Consider the following 15446-nt stretch of genomic DNA (forward strand, 5'->3'; position numbering starts at 1 on the left):
CCCACCCCTCCCCCCCACTGGCTACGCGCCTGCTCAGAGGCTAATAGAGCTATTCAATTTAAAGCTTTTGCATTCAGAATTAAACATTCGCATGGAATAAAACATCATGATCCATTCCACTCTGTGAAGATGGATGACCAGCGAAGCTGTTTAGCACACGACACAGAGGTGGCACAGAATTTTGAACAAAGTTACGAACACATATGTTGTCTTGATCGGTTGCCATCATGACGATAAGTACGCCCACACACTGTCGTATCACCTCTGCTATTATTGTATTAATTCCATCATATCCACGTATAGCTTGGACTCTCGAGGAACAACGCGCCTACGAAGAGCGACGGCAGGAACAGAGACGACAATGCAATATTTGCCGGCGAGCGGCAAACACCACCGATGAAGATCGTGCAAAAAAGGCTAACCGAACGGAAACTTGTATTTCTGGTTCTTTATATACATTCATGTAGACGACGGGATCGCCCGCGCCGCCGAGGAGCCGGAGGAAACTAGACACGCGTGACGTTTCGGCGGCACCGTCACCACGAGAGAGTGGAAGGAAAGCAAACTACATACGCAAGCGCTTGGAACGCTGACAAAGAGAGGGCGGTGTGAACATAGACTGGCCGACGCGGGTCGGCCTTTTGGGTGAAGAACCGCTTCTCGGCCTTTTGGGCTCCGAAGCAGATCGTAGTTCTGTTCTTTAAGCAGAAGCTATTCTTTACCCTTGTACTTGGGACCTCTACTGGTCCCAGGTGTTATAGGGGCGTTGAAGGCGCGTTTTCAGGTCCATTCTTCCGTAGCCGATCTTCCGGTGGTACGACTCACTGCGTACGGGGTTACGAGCCACTGCCCCTGCACAACCGCCTGGATCGGCCCACCTTCCTGGCCCTGTCATCGGGCCCTCGACCATCTCCTGACCTGGCCTGGACCAAGGACTTTCCCGGTGCTTGGTGAGCCTAGGTTGGTGATATCGTTGAACGATTAATTGATTAATTAATTAAAAGTATCCCACAACACGATTAATCTTCATCGATGTCCACCTTTCAATTAATCGACTTAATCGATTAGACACGTTCGATTAATCGTTTTCGAGAGTTTGACAGGAGTGGCGCGAAAGTTTTGAAATCGTACTGGAATGGCGGAGCACGAGCAGTGACTGTGCGGCTGTGGTAGAGCGACTGTCGACTGTTTTTTCGAGTTCCGAGTGATGCCGAGCCGAATGCTTCCCCTTTCTTTACCCACACCATGCACGCCACCCAAATCCTGAGGCTGAAATGCCCTCGCAATTCAAGGCATACTATAGCAACCCAGTCGTTGATCGCCGTGCCACTCCCAGTTCACCAAAGACGTGGCACAGCATGTGCACCGGTTTGGAGCACGTATTTCATATAGCGATGAAGTTCATGTTGATTCCAGCAAATCTGCAGCTTCAGAGCGTCTATTCTCGCATGCTGGTTGTTGAAGGTGTTGGTTCCACCCGAACATCCCTGCCAATTAAGATTCTTGAGCTCTGTAGAAAAGAGCACGTGGCTTAGAGTCTTAAACCACCGTTTTCAGGGTGGTGTTGATGTTGGTGGTGGTGTTGCAGGAGGCGGGATAGCCGGCAATTGTCACGCCCGACCCTCCTATGAGTTTAGATCAGGGGTGTGTCACCAGGTGTCGATGAGCCCCGTGTCTCACGGGAAGGCAATCAGCACTCGTTGCACTCTTTCCTGATTTCCGCGGGCCCTCCGGGGAAAACGACGTCTTCAAAGGTCCTGTGCGAAAGACCACTTTTTTTGCAGGATGTCGACCATCGCGTTTCTTTCGGTGTCGAACTGTGGGCATAGCCAAATGATATGTTCAATGTCGCCGATATCACCACAGAAGGCATAGAGCGGGGAAGCGCAACGTCCAGTCTTAAATGAATGACCAAGCCGGAGTCTGTTCTGATGCGGTACAACAGCGTCGCTTCCTCGCGACTAGGTCCATGGATCACACAGGTTTGGTGCGGAGTCTTGTGAATCGCCCTAAAGTGATTACGGATTGCATCCTTAGAGTTCTGAGAAATGCTTGGCGCTCTCACTTTTGGGACCTATGTCAGCACTAGGCGTGCAAGAACGTCAGCTTTTTAATTTGCTTAAATTCCTACGTGGGATGGGATACAATGGAATTTTACGTTAAATTCCTTGCTCATTAGATCTTTGATCAGTATCAGAGATTGCCTTGTAAACTTCTCTATAATCGTTGTAATGCTGACTTTGAGTCCGTTAGCAACACGATATCTCGTGCAAGGCTGCGGTAATTGCGGCGCTTTGTACTGTTGTAGACGAAATTACGCTATCCAGGCGGTCAGACCATGATACATCAGGAGACGGTATGCAGAATGCCGCTGCGCAGCTATATGTTTGTGCACACACCGACCCGTCTTTGTGCGCGTGTAGATGTCTTTGATACACTGTGCTCAAGTGGTCCAGTACGAGGAACTTAGTTTCGGCAGTTGGAATGGTCCGTTTCGCCGGTAGCCGGGGTACATTGAGGCTGCAGGTAACGTCTGAAAAAGACCATGGCGGGTGGAGACGACTCCGTTTAGGCCATTCCAATCCTGAGAATCTGAAGGTGTTCAGCGCCGCGTGAAATGGGAGCGAGTTTTTGCTCCGCCGGAGAAGCGCCGTGCTTGCGGGGGACTCGCCGAGCCTTAATAGCTGCATTAACAAGGCCTAAGATGCAAAGAGGCGGAGTGGAAGAGACTCTGCTTCATTATAATCTTCTTGTTTCAAGGTTATATGAAGGTTTGAAACCCCGAAAATGTTAGGCGGAACGTTCACAGAAAGCGGTGTGGATCTGAGAGCAAACGGGTATAGCGGATATTCTAGTTGACATTATAAAATGAAATGGAGCTGGGCTGGCCATGTAATGCGTAGGGTAAATAACCGGTGGACCATTAGAGTTACAGAATGACTTCCAAGAGCAGGGAAGCGCAGTCGAGGACGGCAGAAAACTAGGTGGGTTGATGAAGTTAGGAAATTTGCAGGTGGAAATTGGAATCAGCTTTATTCCGATACAAGTCAAGAGAAATGCGGCTTTTCCCCATCAGAGGACCCCCTTCCAGCCAATGGTGCTGCTGCGTCAACGTGACCTCGCGGCCGACCGCCTTACACTTACAAGTGGCGCCGTTGGAGCCCGGTTTCTCTGAGTGCATCCGCACGCACAAGTAGTTACGAAGGACGCCTTTATTTTGAGCGAAAATAAAACCTTAGCCCAAGTTCTTTATCTGCCCGTTACAATAGAAGAGGTGAAAGGGCTTATTTCTGATTTGGAGTAGTGAGTTGAATTCCAATAAACTGCAGCGGCGGCTGTTTCCCGACGGCGCCGAGCGATCACGCAGTAGACGAAACGCCAGAGCGATCGCCGTTACCAAGCGTGTTAAATACACTGCACGCAACACACAAACAAGGCTTTCACGAAATTCACCGTCGGATATGACTGAACGGTACTAAAGTCAGCTTGAGAGAGCACAATCTCACTGACAACGGCAGTGGGTAGATGCGAATGGTGGAGGCGGCCATTTTGATAAAAGTCCGTAAGCGCGGAAGAACACTTTTCTTTTCGCCACCGCGGCGCGATAGAAACGGGACTTCGGCCACGACGTCACGTTGACAGAGCGACACTGTAGCGTACTCGCCCCAAGCGGGAGCGAGAAGAAGACGACTATACTCCTTGAAGTTTGGGACAAGAACTAGTTTATTTGCCAAGAAAAACATGCTTCGAAAGCGATAACACAAAGGGGCGTGTTTGCTGCGTATATCCCGCGGCGCGCCAGAGATAACGTGATGCATGTTGGCAGCGTATGCGCCGTGCGCCGCCGGCGTACGAATTGGTATGCGCACACAAATAAAAATTATCATGATCACCGCTATCAACGCCCGCCACAACACCATTGGCTGGAAGGGGGTCCTTTGACGGGGAAAAGCTGCATTTCTCTTGACTTGTACCGGACTATAGCGCAAGACAGGGGTGAATGAAAAAAGGTTAATGAGAAAATTGTACAGCAACATGAAAAACTCCCGATACAGCTTCCTGTTTCTCAATACGTGCTACATAAAAGTGTTTTTCCGAACGTGAAATAAGCCCGCGAATACATGCAAAATTGCCGCGCGACTATCCGCTCGAGGCACTTTGCGTGTGTTCGCGGGCGTCTACAATTTTCTCATTGACACTTTTCATCTAAATATAATATTTGACAAGTTGAATAATCAGTTAAAACTAATTGTGTAATTAGGCGGAATGAAAAAAAAATATTCTGAGCATCTCCATGCGAGGGCGAACATTACCTTGGTTCTGTCCAGCTACGTGGCATTTGCGTATTTTTAAACCTTGCTGCGTGATAGTTGGGCCACCCTGTAAATCGTATGAGTAGCACTCATCTCTTCATACCTGTTCCTTGCCAGTCTATATATTAAACATCACTTTCGTCCTCAGTATGTCGTTGCATCGAAGTCTCACACTATGCCTCCACCTGGTTTGGCGTTTGCACTTTGGTAGTGCTTGTGAACAGTGTAGTGTCAAACAAAAAAATTGTACGAGATTAACGAACGTTCTGATTTCTGTAGCCCAGAAATATGTATTGCATTTTAATCGAGGTTGCATGATGAAAATAAACTTGCTTCTACGCATCGAATTCGTTGAACAGAAATTTAATAAACGTTTCTATAACGGCTCACTTCGCATAGATCTCAACATGAGCATTGGATATGCATAACGTTTGACGCAAATATGAACCATTGATTGCACGCGGGAAATTCTCACGTACTGACCAAACGCCCTTTTTTTTAGTATTGTAATTCTCGATTCTAAGGTACCTTATTTTTATTCATTTCTTCCTTGATCAATCATAATTTCCCTTTCCGTATAATAATTCTTCCTTCTCTCCAAACAAGCTGGCAAAAATAATCTACCTGTTACGCCTTATTTTCACAAAAAAAAACGTACTTTTGTTATTAATGTTACAATGTGCGCGTAAACTAGCACATCAAAAATTGCGGAACATGCTGAACGTTTCCCATACCTTGCCAACCATTGCATCAGGGCTTTGTGCAGCAACTTGTTCCGAACCTGAAATTTTTTTCGAATACGATTAATGCAGAAGTTAGAAGAAGGATACTCAAAGTGTATTAAGAAAGACATAGTTGAAACAGCATGGACGCAGCACGAAATATGTGAGAAAAACACATGACATAGGACAAGGGAAGATGTTTGCACTGAAGCTTAAGCAGGGTAATATCATCAACAATTTCGATCATGTAGTTAAAGCAGCGGAAGAATTCTATACTGACCTTGCACAGTTCCCAGAGCAGCCAAGCTACATTCATTTGAAGTAGTGAGGAACAGGATACAAAGGCTCCTTCTATAACCAGCAATGAAATTAGAAGGTCCTTGCAAGGCATGACATGGCGAAAGGCTGCTGGAGAAGATGGAATAACAGTCGATTTACCCAAAGGTGGGGGATATATCGTGCTTGAAAAGCTTGTGGCCCTTTATACGCAATGCCTCACGACTTCAAGTGTACCAGAGAGCTGGAAGAACGCCAACATTATACTAATCCATAGGAAGGGAGACGTTAAATAATTAAAGAATTATAGACCCATTAGCTTGCTTTCAGTATTGTATAAAATATTCACCAAGATAATTTCCAATAGAATCAGGCCAACACATGACTTCAGTCAACCAAGAGAACAGGATCGCTTCAGGAAGGGATATTCTACGATGGATCATATCCATGTCATCAATCAGGTAATCGAGAAATCTGCGGAGTACAATCAACCTCTCTATATGGCTTTCATAGATTATGAAAAAGCATTTGATTCAGTATAGATACCAGCAGTCATAGAGACATTGCGTAATCAAGGAGTACAGAAGGCATACGTGAATATCTTAGCAAATATCTACAAGGATTCCACAGCTACCTTGGTTCTCCACAAGAAAAGAAGAAGGTTACCTACCAAGAAAGGGGTCAGGCAAGGAGACACAATCTCTCCGATGTTATTCACTGCATGCCTAGAAGAAGTATTCAAGCTCTTAGACTGGGAAAGCTTAGGAGTGAGGATCAACGGCGAATATCTCAGTTCGCAGATATTGTTCCAGTCAGCAACAATGGGGACGAATTACAACAAATGATTGAGGACCTTAACCGAGAAAGTGTAAGAGTGGGCTTGAAGTATAATATGCAGGAGACAAAGATAATGTTCAATAGCCTTCCAAGGAAACAAGAATTCCAGATCGCTAGTCAGCCTAAAGAGTCTGCAAAGGAGTACGTTTATCCAGGTCAATTACTCACAGGGGAATATGATCATGAGAAAGAAATTCACAGAAGAATAAAACTGGGTTGGAGTGCATACGGCAAGCAGTGCCAAATCCTGACTGGGAGCTTACCATTGTCGTTGAAAAGAAAAGTGTGCAATCATTGCATTCTACCGCTGCTAACAAATGGGGCAGAGACTTGGAGGTTAACAAAGAAGCTCGAGAACAAGTTAAGGACTGCTCAAAGAGCGATGGAACGAAAAATGTTAGGCCTAACGTTAAGGGACACGAAGAGAGCGGTGTAGATCGGAGTACAAACGGCGATAGCCAATATTCTAGTTGACGTTAAGCGGTAAAAATGGAGGATGGATAATGGGTGGGCCATCAGAGTTACAGAATGGATACCAAGAGAAAGGAAGCGCAGTCGAGGACGGCAGAAAACTAGGTGGGGTGATGAAGTTAGGAAATTTGCAGACGCAAGTTGGAATCAGCTATCGCAAGACAGGAGTAATTGGAGATCTCAGGGAGAGGCCTTCGTCCTGCAGTGGACATAAAGATAGGCTGATGATTATGATGATGATGATAGGTGAAACAAAATACCACAGCCGTGATTTGCGAAGGCAAAGTAACGCACTTGGTATTTTTCTATTCAAGGTGAAACAGATTTTTGTATTCTGCTTTCAAATGTACCGCCCATGATACTGGCGTTAAATACTGCCCCCCCCCCCCCCTCCTATTTCGTGAAATTGTAGCTAACATTGAGTAACTAGGAGTTTTTGAATGCTTTGTGACAATTGCTATTATTATCCAGCAAGAAACTTTTGTATCTTAACCTGGTTTTTATATTCACTCCGTTTTGTTGCTTACTGTGACCATGTTTGGTGCCACTTGCCTCTATGATGCCTCTAGCCATGAGAGTTAGACAAATAAATAAATAAGGAAATAAATAAATAAATAAATAAATAAATAAATAAATAAATAAATAATAAATAAATAAATAAATAAATAAATAAATAAATAAATAAATAAATAAATAAATAAATAAATAAAGTGGTTGCACATTCACGAATTAGGTGCGCTTTTGGTGCATACTATATTTATTTAACCATTACACAACGAATGTACGCACACTCCATCACCGATCCTCTTCAACGTATTTTAGTGGATCATATTACCGTAGCGCATGACTTCTGTCACACGCTATTATAATCTGTCATATCCTCCTGAGACCGGCAGATAACTCAAGGACAAAATTGCTTGTAAAATTCGTTTTTAGTATTGCTGATACGGTATGTTCCGAGCGTGAAAATTCAACTTTTTGCTATTTTACCTCTGATAAACGCGAGAAGCAGCATATCCTTGTATGTTGATTTTATAGTAACCGTCTTCTCACACATTATATGGAAATAAGGTATTTTCTGGCCTAACCAAAGAGATGAAGATATAACGTGATGTCATCATGCTGTATTCGAAACGCACTTCATGGCGCAGAAGTGCCCGACATCAAATTAGTGCCAATTAGTTTGAATGCTGTAGGCAAGAGTATAGTTAAACCACCTTCATAGAGTTACACATGCATCTGTCATAATATCGTTGGCGAATTCGTTACTTATTGACTTCCGAATTAATGTTCAGAAGCATTGAAAGCAATGTACAAGCCGCCGCGGTTGCTTAGCGGCTATGATGTTCCGCTGCTAAGCACGAGGTCGCGGGATCAAATCCCAGCACCTGTGGCCGCATTTCGATGAGGGTGAAATGCAGAAACAACCACGTACCGTGCTTTGGGTTCACGTTAAAGATCCCCTGTTGGTCACAAATAATCCGGCGTCCCCCATTACGGCGTGCCTGATAATCAAATCGTGGTTCCGGCACATAAAAGCCCAACATTTTTTAAATCAATGTAGTACATTATAGCTTTCAAGTGGTTTCAAAGGGGATATCACTTTAGCGTTGGCAGATTGTCTCCATGCGCATTTACCCACGTTAACTTCTAGCCTGAGGAGCCGGTGTTCGCTCGTATGAGCTGCACCTTTACCTTGCGCAGGGATTCACGACAGACATCACGCAATTACACTGGCAGCACCAAAAATGTTCACATTACACAAAAAGACACTTTCCGCCAATGACATCTTTGCGTGAGTCCATTATTGCTGTGTATGTGCTTCTTTAGAAACCCCGCTCCTATATTAATCCCTCCAAGGGGTTCACAATATGAAGAAATAAAGAAATATAGCAGGAAACACGCGTAATTGCTATCACCTTACGATAATCTACTTTATACAGTGCAAGGCGACATTGGTCTCCACCACAGAGCCGCGATCAGAAATGATTGCACAGCCATGTGCAGCTGCCGCTGCCGACTGCGAATCTGTTAGCTCTCCTGACACTTCGTGCCCCGTATTGACGCGGCGTGACGCGGCGGAACCTGCTATGACATACCATAGCCGAGACACAGTGTCTTGCTAATGAAAAAAAATGCCTGGCTGTAAAAACAACTAACTTCAGCCGAGCCTCTAGCTCTAAACTCATTCACTGCGACAGCAAAATCCCGAAAAGTTGATACTACCCTCCTCTCAACAACAATGTACGCAACATCATCTTCATCGTCTATACAATTTTTCCTGCTGGAGGCGTCGAAATGCCTCCATATCACACCGCCACTCTCAAAGCCTGCATGGCGGCCAATAAAGCACGCAACTTAGAGGGATTGTTTTATAAGCAGAGTACAATAAGAGCAATACTCCACCTTGCGTTGTACTGGCATCCCGGTCACTAGAGTCATCTAACTACGGGTCTCCTGTTTCTAAAGCACCATAACGCAAAGCTCACCACTATGCCATAGCAGTAAATATCTAGTAGTAAATATCTAACAGTAAATATCATAGCATTAAATATCTGCTATTTATAAAGTTCTCTTGCGCTGCTTTAGAGCTTGGTAATATAGGGCGTCATAGATCCTATCATGGTACATGACAATCTGGTGCCCGCCATATTGTATACAGCTCCTGTACATAATTGATGTTTACCCATTGTAGAAATATAACTTAAAAATTTGGAGGACGCTTAAGCTTCGCCTTTAAGAGTGGAATGCGATAGCGTTATCGGGCCCCGTTCGCATCGCACATTTATTTATGAGTAGGCTTCACTGCAATGTACAACGTGGGAAAGCCAGCTTACAAAGATCAAGCTTACACCGATCCCCTTATAGTCGGCTTCACTTTTAAACATAAGCGCATTGCTGGGAAGGTATCCTACAGAGGCAATATCAGCCGTCTTATATCAACATGTGAAGGCCCTAGGACCTTTCTTTTATTAGGAGCGAAGCTCCTTAGGCTCTCATATGTCCGTTGTCGCCGTCGTCGTCGTAGCTTCCCGTCGCGCACGCAGCGCGCATACCGACCGCGGGCAGGTGTTGCGCCGGCGCCGCACCGCTATCGCTACACTTAGCACTGCAGTATGGAGGAGCGCGAACGTAAGCGCAAACGTCGTGACTCTGATCCTACACTTCGAGAACGAGACGCGGCAGCCCAACGGCAACGCCGCGAAGCTAACCCCGAGATAAGAGCATGAGAAGCAGCAGCACGCCGGCAACGGCAGCAAGACCCCGAAGCGAAAGCTCGAGCAGCAGCCGTAATCGTCCAAGGATCTTCGCTCCACCATCAGCATTCACTTCGTGGATCGACAGCAATTTTAAATGCGAAGCATTTGTTGGCAAACATTTGCTACTTTGACAGTATCTATCTATCTATCTATCTATCTATCTATCTATCTATCTATCTATCTATCTATCTATCTATCTATCTATCTATCTATCTATCTATCTATCTAGCCGCCTACGACTTTGTGCTCTCATGGTCGTTTCGTTAACTTGGCAAGTACCAAAATTGGCATACTATGACAAGAGTATATGACGAACATAAATGATATGTCATGACATGAATGTCATCACATGCGTGTCATGTAGCTCACGAAACAGCCGCCTACGTCTTGGTGCTCTCATGGTCGTTTCATTAACTTGGTAGGTACCAAAATTGATATAGTATGACAGGAGTGTATGAAGAACATAAGTGATAGGTCATGACATAATTGTCATGACATGCGTGTCATGTAGGTCATGGCAATGACCCTGCGAAAAAGATTAACACTCAAAAACCACTGAAATGGGTTCCGACGTGGGTACTAAGTCAAGTAAACACTACAGGAGGCTGATAGAAGTTATAGTCATATGCATGACTCAGCAAAAATGACAATGACTCAGCGAAAAAAAAGATTAACACTGAAAAATCACTGGAATGGGTTCGGACGTGGGCACTAAGTGAAAGAAACACTCAATGATGATGGTAACAATCATAGTCATGAGCATGACTAAGCAAAACTGACAATGACCCGGCGAAAAATATTTATACTCAGAAACCACTGAAATAGGTTCGGACATGGGCACTAAGTGAAGGAAACACTAAAGGATTGTGATAGAAGTCATAATCATGACCATGACTTCGGAAAAATGAGAACGACTTAGCGAAAAAAGATTAACCCTAAAAAAACAATGTAATAGGTTTGGATGGGGCACCAAGTGAAGAAAAACGCTAAAGGTTGATGGTCGAAGTCATAATCATGAGCATGACAAGGGCTCTTGCCTTAAGGTCTCTTAGGTGTAGCTGAAGGGACTCCGGAGGACTCATGACATGAATTTCATGACATGCGTGTCATGTAGGTCATGAAAAAGGCGCCTACGTCTTGGTGCTCTCATGGTCTTTTTGTTAACTTGGTAGGCTCCTCGCACTCTGCTTCGCATAACATCGATTCCCACAAGGCGTGGTATCTGCCGGGTTTTTTATTTTATTAATCGTTTGCGGTTGCCCCGAGGCGCGCGCGTGTCCACAATTATTCCGTGAGCGTTGCTTGCTTGAGCCGAGCACCATCAAAATTGGAGTGCACTTAATCTTCACCTTTAAGAGTGGAACGCGATAGCATTCAAAGATCCCGGTCTGCTAATCAGGCTTTTTTCTCGTATATTCAAAAAACAATCCGACCATATCATGTCTGTAGGTTGTAGTGAAGTCGTACTTTACGATTTTTCTGACGGATTATGCTTTGAGAAATTAAATTTTTGTTCACTAACCTCTTGGTGGTGGTGGTGGAAATCTTCTATTGAGAAGGCCCGAAGTAAAGAATATCTTGCGCCAGGCGGAGGCCCTGTGTGGTCGGGGTGGTTCGGGATGAATTTCTCCGCCACAGATGTCACGAAGGCCGATGATTATGCCGACACCAATGTCGACACAGGATTTTCGGCGACACGGGTTCTTTAACGCTATCGCGTTAAAATAACCCCAGGACGCCTAAGGACTTTTTATGAGTTGTGTATGCGAAAGTATTATTGTCCCATTGAACGACGCTAATTGGTCCTTCGAGTTAAAAAATTACTCCATCTTCCGCTAAAGGGAACCCTGTGTGGATGCGAAGCAGCGGTGAGATGGTTAGCTTGAGCGGGAGATGGTTTCGCGGCAGCGGCCCGAGCGCTCATTGCGGCGCTGCACAGGAGAGAGAATGAGGCGCGTGCGTTTCGTCATTTTCATACCGCGGAACTACCGTGGCGCCTCCAGCGGAGTATGCAGCTGTCGCACCACCTGTCGTGTGCGCCGCTCCGGATTGCTAGATGAGAGAAAGGGGGGGAGCGTAGGAGAGGAGAGAGAGGGGGAGGGGACGCTCAAGCGTTGTGGGGGTGTGGGACGCGGGCGCCGCTCCGTAGAGGATTCCTAGAGGAGAGAAAGGGGGAGCGTAGGAGAGGAGAGAGAGAGGGAGGGGACCCTCAAGCGCTGTGGGGGTGTGGGACGCGGGCGCCGCTCCGTACAGTATTCCTAGAGAAGAGAAAGGGGGAGCGTAGGAGAGGAGAGAGAGTGTGATGGGACGCTCATGCGCTGTGGGGGTGTGGTACGCGGGAGCGACGGACAGAGCCGCGGGCAACAAATGCTTCGCATTTAAAACTCCTCGCGGGCAACCAAGCGCGTTTTAACGCGGCAGCGTTAAGGGCCCCGTGTCGCAGAAAATCCACCTTCAGCGTCGCGTGTCGGAGTATGTGCGGCGGCCTTGGTGGCGGAGAAAGTCATCCCGAACCGTGGATGATTTTGGCTCTCCAATGAAACAGGCCCTTCGCGTGGCTCTAGGCGTTAGTGCACAAAATTTCATTTCTGAAAGTAAAATCCATCAGAAAAATTGTAAAGTACGACTTAACCACAACCTACAAACATGATAGCGTTGGAGTGGAATTTGAATGTACGAGAAAACATAACTCTGTAAAGAGGAAACTCAAACACAAACCCCTTTTCCAGCCTTTTCTACCATACGAACAGTGGCGCGCAGAGTCGAAGGTGGAGAGAAAAGAAAGCTGCAGTTGCCGGGAAGCCTGACAAGCATTCAGGGATCTTTGAATGCTATCGCGTTCCACTCTTAAAGGCGAAGCTTAGGCGTCCTCCAATTTTTATTTGGCCTTACCGAGGCGCAGTTCGAACGCAGGTGAGCGCTTGCGCGGGCATGGAGGTTGTGGATAGGAAATATGCAAGGAAAACGCGGGTAACACAGGCTTCCGACAGAGAAAGCAAGGGTGAGAGAGAAGTAGTTCTTCATGAAGGGAAAGGTTGGCGCTATCTTCAAGGGCTGTGTAATCGCCTCGACCATCTCTCTTTCTTTCTTCTTTACATCCCCCGCCCCTTCCCCAAGGCGCTGAGTCATGCTCCCTAAAGGGCCGCAGAAAATAGCGCCTCTTCCTCTTCACAACCACAATCTCTTCTGCAGCTCTTGAGGGAGCACGGAGCAGTGCCAGAGAGCGAGGGTAATTTTGAATCGCTGCGATACCCTCTCCCCTCAACTGCAACCTTCACGAGCTACTGGAGGGAAGTCTGCTGGTCTACACAGATGGTTCAGTCGTGGCGAACGGATCGACCGCTGCAGCCTGCACCATCCCGGCTAGGGCGGTGAACAGACAATGCGGGATCCCGTTCGCTGCGAGCTCCACTGTGGCAGAACTAGCGGGGCTCCACCTAGCTGCCGACCTCCAGGCTGAGGACCGTCCTGGGCAACCAGTGGCAGTGCTCTGCGACTCGAAGCCAGCGCTTCAGAGCCTCATCAACCACCGCCGATCAGGGCTAACAGATCAGGGCTCAGCTCCAAGCTCTCGGCACTGGTTGCCGCGGGGGTCACCATGCACTCTCACTGGCTGCCTTCCCATGTGGGAATAGCCGGTAATGAAGAAGCGGACACACTCGCCAAAAACCGCCCACCATCCTGAAGTGCCGCTCACACGAGCGGCAAATCAGAGGCGCTGCCTCTGATTTTTTGAAGCAGTGCCCGAAAAAGCTGCTCACAACCGTGCACCCGGACGCGGGTGGCCTTACCAGGAGGGAACGCTCAACGCTCTATCGACTCCGCACGGGCTGCGTCTGGACGGCGGCGCGGCTGCACGCCAAGGGACGCTCCATCTCGCTGGTTTACGGTATTTGCAACGACCCCCAGACCCTTGAGCCCCATTTCTGCTCCTGTACAAGTCGTTCTTGTGTCGTTTTGTTGTTCCTGTGCCAGCGCTTGCCCAGCACTGGCATACTAACGCTCAAGGGTTATCTATCACTGTCTACAGGCAACAGGGTCTACCTGCTGCAACACCCAGCGATCTCCTGTTCCCGTCACCTCCTCACCTCCGAGCTCTCCAAAGCCTCGTGCAGTTTGTGGAGGTGAACGGGATCACCGCCTGATGATGACGATGATTTATTGGCATCCCCTTTGAAACGGGGCGGCGACAAATAGTCACCTAGCCTGCTTGATGTAATCAGGTATACTATGCATGCGCTTTATCTAGCATTTTTGTATACCTCTCATTATTCTTTTTCTTTTTCAAAAATTTACCTTGTACCGCTACTTATGATTTTAAGATATCAGGTCGTATCCATCTTTTCCCTGCTTTTTTTTCAGCAGTACTCTAATCGTCTCTTGCTTATCTCTACGGCTGATCTGTTGATGTTTCCTTCCACTTTAAACCCAAGCGCTTCTGGGAGTTGCACGTTACCTACGGTTCTCGCTTGGTGGATCGCGTCGCATTCCATTGGGATGTGCTGAGTGGTCTCTGAATATTTACTGCAGCATACACATGCCTCATCTAGTTCCGAATATTTGTTTCGGTATGTTTTGGTCCTTAGGCCACCGGCTCGAGCCTCAAATAGCAAGGCACTGCCCTTTGTGTTATCGTACAGATTTTCCCTTCTAATTTCTTTTTTCTCATTCTTGTAAATCTCCATTGTCCCTTTTGTTTCCATTCTTTGCATCCAATTCACGGTCTCTATTTCTCTCACTTTCTTTCTGATCACTCCTGGTTGTCTATTTACAGTTTCGATTATCCTGTACTTGGTTGCCAACTTCCTTGACCTCTTCCTGCATTCTGTGTCCACGCTTTTCATGTAGAAATACTTGTGCACTTTAGCCACCCATTTATTTTCATCCAGGTTCCTGAGCCTTTATTCAAAACTAATTTTGCTCTGTGCTTCTCTGACTTCAAAAGAGGCCCAACCCATGTCACCCTGCACTGCCTCATTTGTGGTATTATCGTGGGCTCCCAAAGCCAACCGGCTTACTGATCTTTGGTTAACTTCCAAACCCGACAAGATATCCGATTTCAAGCGTAGAATGGCATTTGCGAATGTTAGCGCTGGCACCATTACTCCTTTCCAGATTCCACGCACCACCTCATACTTATTGTGGCCCCACAGTGCTCTGTGTTTCATTATTGCTGCATTCCGCTTCCCCTTTATTTTCAGATTATCTTGGTGGTTGCTTGAGTAATTTTTTTCTTCGTTTATGTGTACGCCGAGGTACTTATATTGCTTCACTATGGGTATTATTTGCTGTTGAATTGACACCACGAAGTTACTCGTCTCTTCATTAAAGATCATAATTCCTGATTTCTCTGTGCTAAAACTTAAGGCCTCGATTTCTCGCTGCATTCCAACAGATATTCGCAAGTATCTGTCAATCTTTTTTATTGTCCGCTAGTAGCACAATGTCGTCCGCGTACATAAGTCCAGGGACCTTCTGTTGCACCATTGGTCCATACCGACAATTGTGCCCGCACCCTGCCGGCCACTGCCATCATGATTAGCCTCCTCCATGAACGGATGATGGTG

At 46.5% G+C, this 15446-nt stretch overlaps 1 long non-coding RNA gene across 1 annotated transcript in view; it reads right to left on the reverse strand.

Moving 5' to 3' along the window:
* Positions 1–15446, reverse strand: part of LOC125941415 (uncharacterized) — a 55978-nt gene that overhangs the window by 26134 nt on the left and 14398 nt on the right. The window contains exon 3 of the long non-coding RNA XR_007464252.1: positions 5048–5094. This is a non-coding gene — a long non-coding RNA (uncharacterized LOC125941415). The remainder of the gene's footprint in view (positions 1–5047; positions 5095–15446) is intronic.

This window comes from Dermacentor silvarum, chromosome 11, assembly GCF_013339745.2.
Source record: "Dermacentor silvarum isolate Dsil-2018 chromosome 11, BIME_Dsil_1.4, whole genome shotgun sequence".
Lineage (NCBI taxonomy): Eukaryota > Metazoa > Arthropoda > Arachnida > Ixodida > Ixodidae > Dermacentor > Dermacentor silvarum.